Source organism: Miscanthus floridulus, chromosome 5 (assembly GCF_019320115.1).
Source record: "Miscanthus floridulus cultivar M001 chromosome 5, ASM1932011v1, whole genome shotgun sequence".
NCBI lineage: Eukaryota > Viridiplantae > Streptophyta > Magnoliopsida > Poales > Poaceae > Miscanthus > Miscanthus floridulus.
The window spans coordinates 100702108-100705879 of NC_089584.1; positions in this window are offsets into that span (position 1 = coordinate 100702108).

Sequence of the window (3772 nt, forward strand, 5' to 3'; positions counted from 1 at the left end):
GAAGTCACAGAGGATATCCCATCGGCAAGCTCAGCCGATCCCCCACACGACATACTCCAGGTTGCTTCCTCCAGTCAAGCACAGGAAATTGCCTTGAAACAGGTAAACCGATCAACCTAGCTGATTTACAATACTCATACTTACCCTTAACTGATCTCCTTTTTTCTCTCTCAGGAACAAGATTCCCCGAACAGCCTATTTTCCTTTGCCATTGACATTTCTGACGACTATGGAGAGGAGACAAGTTCTTCCCTTGCACTGGGAACAATATCGGCAGAGACTAAATCCAAGTTGGAAACCCTCCTGAACTTGCTATAGCAAGGTACCGCCCAACTGGTAGATGACTCAGACCCCGCAAAGGCAATTTTCAAAACAATTCGTGGCCAGGTCCCTGCCGATGTTGAAGAAGTACTCTTCCCAGCAGCTCATTTAGAAAGCCGCCAACTGTAATATCAACGGGCTGCTCAGCGCATTGCCGATAGAGCAGCTCAAGCTCAACTCAAAGAAGAGATGCTACAACTGAAACAAATTGCTGATGAGAAGCACAAGGGCATCGTCAACTTGCAGACTTCGGGTGCTGCACTTAAGCAGAAAATCTTGGATTTATCAGCAAGGAAGATAGCTCTATTGGCTGAATTGAAAGAAGTCGACGCAGCCTTAACTCATGCTCAACAAGAAGAAAGCCAGCTACCCAATGCCGTCAAAGCCCTTCAGCAAGAAAGAGATATTCAGGCTCGCAAAGCTTTAGCCATGAAGAAAAAACTCAAGCCTGTGGAGGGTGCTGCCGATGACGATATCAAAGAAATGGAGGAAGCCGACAAGATTCGCCTGCGCGCGATATTAGCTATCCAATCCTTGTTGAACTTGTAATCTTATTTATTGTATCGGCACTTTATGAGACATTGACATCCTTGCATAATTCTAGCCGATAGTACTGTTATCGGCACTTATACTTTTATGCATCTATCCAGATACTAGGGTAATATTTCTTTAAATATTTTCCATTTAACGCTCTGGGAAACACAACCCCTTCGAGGGTTTCTAAAATATATGCATTACCAGGAACAGACTGATTTATCCGATATGGACCTTCCCAATTAGGAGACCACTTTCCAAACTTTGAACTTTTAGTCCCAATCGGTAAAATCAATTTCCAGACCAAATCTCCATCGGCAAACTCTTTTACTTTCACCTTCTTGTCATACCATCTAGCTACTTTTCTTATTTTCTTCGATACTAACTAAAGCCCTTAACCGATGACCCGCCACATCTTCCAACTCATCCTTCATAAGAGTATTATAATCATCGGCTGTCAGCTGATTTTGAGAACGTATTCGTCTAGAGCCAACCTTAATTTCCCAAGGCAATACTGCATCGTGTCCATATACTAACTGATAAGGCGTTACTTTGGTTGCACCATGACATGACATCCGATATGACCACAAGGCTTCATTTAATACTGTATGCCACCTCCTAGGATTTTCTTCAATTTTGCGCTTAATGAGTTTGATGATCCCTTTGTTAGAAGCCTCAGCTTGACCATTAGCTTGAGCATAATATGGAGAAGAATTTAAAATTTTAATTCCCATACCTACAGCAAACTCATCAAATTCTCCTGATGTAAACATAGTGCCCTGATCGGTAGTGATAGTCTGAGGAATACCAAATCGGTAAACAATATGCTCTTTCACAAAATCAATCATATTGACCGATGTCACCTTTTTTAAAGGAATTGCCTCAACCCACTTTGTGAAATAATCGGTAGCAACCAGAATAAATTTATGTCCTTTACTCGATGGCGGATAAATCTAACCAATGAGATCAATAGCCCATCCCCGGAACGGCCACGGTTTGATTATAGGGTTCATAGCCGATGCAGGCGCTCTTTGAATATTACCAAACTTTTGACACCCCTGGTATCCTTTAAAATATTTAAAACAATCTTCAAGAATAGTCGGCCAATAGTACCCATTCCTTCTGATCATCCATTTCATCTTGAAAGCCGATTGGTGTACCCCACATACTCCTTCATGAATTTCACCCATCAAGCTTTTCGATTCATCATTGCTAACACATCTAAGTAAAACTCCATCTATAGTTCGATAATATAATTCATCATCGAGGAGCACATATTTGGTAGCTTGGAACCTTATACGTCTCTCAACCTTTCCATATGGATCCTTTAAATAATCGACAATCTCTTTCCTCCAGTCATCGGTATCAACTACCGATGTTAGCACTTCCTGAATAGGCTGATACCCTGAAGCATGCTGAGCTAGTCGATTAGCTTCCTCATTATGCAATCGAGAGATATGTTCAAGACGAAAACCTCTAAATCCTTTCAACAATTGCAAACATCTTTCATAATACGAAATCAAAGCTTCACTTCGGCATTCATAAATTCCAGCCAATTGATTTATAACTAGCATAGAATCACCAAAGATTTCAACAACATCGGCACGTATCTCCTTCAGCAATTCTAACCCTTTTATCAAGGCTTGGTATTCAGCTTGATTGTTTGTCGCTGTAGCAACAATCGGCAATGAAAACTCATACTTCCTTCCTTGAGGTGAAATTAACACAATGCCGATACCTGCTCCTTCACCACATGTGGACCCATCGAAGAAAAGTGTCCAGGGAGCAATCCCCAGAGAGTCCACTGTATAACAATGCTGAGTGACAAAATCAGCCATCACTTGCCCTTTAACTGCCTTAGTTGATTTGTAACGTAGTTCAAATTCTGATAATGCTAAAATCCATTTGCCGATTCTACCACTTAATATCGGCATCGACAGCATATACTTGACCACATCGTCTTTGCATATGACCGTACATTCGGCAGATAACAAATAATGCCTTAATTTGACACAAGAAAAGTATAAACACAGACACAATTTTTCGATGGCCGAATACCTTGTCTCAGCATCCACTAATCTTCTGCTCAAATAATAAATAACACGTTCTTTCCCTTCAAATTCTTGAATAAGAGCTGAACCGATAACTGTATCATCAGTTGACAAATATAACCTGAAAGGCTTCCCATGTTGAGGTGGAACTAGCACTGGAGGATTTGATAAATATTTCTTAATTTCATCAAGGGCTAATTGCTGTTCAACTCCCCATACAAATTCCTGATCAGCTTTCAATTTAAGTAGTGGGCTGAAAGCCTTGATCTTACCCGACAGATTAGATATGAATCTTCTAATGAAATTAATCTTACCGATCAAAGATTGCAATTCAGTCTTATTGGCAGGAGCAATCACCTTGTTAATTGCATCAATAGACTTCCTACTGATTTCAATGCCCCGCTGATGCACCATAAAACCCAAGAATTGTCCTGCCGATACACCAAATGCATATTTATTAGGATTCATCTTCAATCCATGCTTCCTTGTGCACTCCAGTATCTTCCGCAGATCGGCTAAATGTGCTGTGATATCTCCAGACTTAATCACTACATCATCAATGTAGATCTCCACTAATGTGCCGATGTATTCATGAAAAATAAAGTTCATAGCTCTTTGATAAGTAGCACCGGCATTTTTCAAACCAAACGTCATGACTATCCACTCGAACAACCCCACATGACCTGGACATCTGAAAGCAGTCTTGGGAATATCTTCTTCAGCCATGAATATTTGATTGTAACCTGCATTACCATCCATGAAGCTGATAATTTGATGTCCAGCCGCAGCATCAATCAACAAATCAGCAATCGGCATTGGATAGCCATCCATCGGTGTGGCTTTGTTGAGATTCCTGAAATCAATAC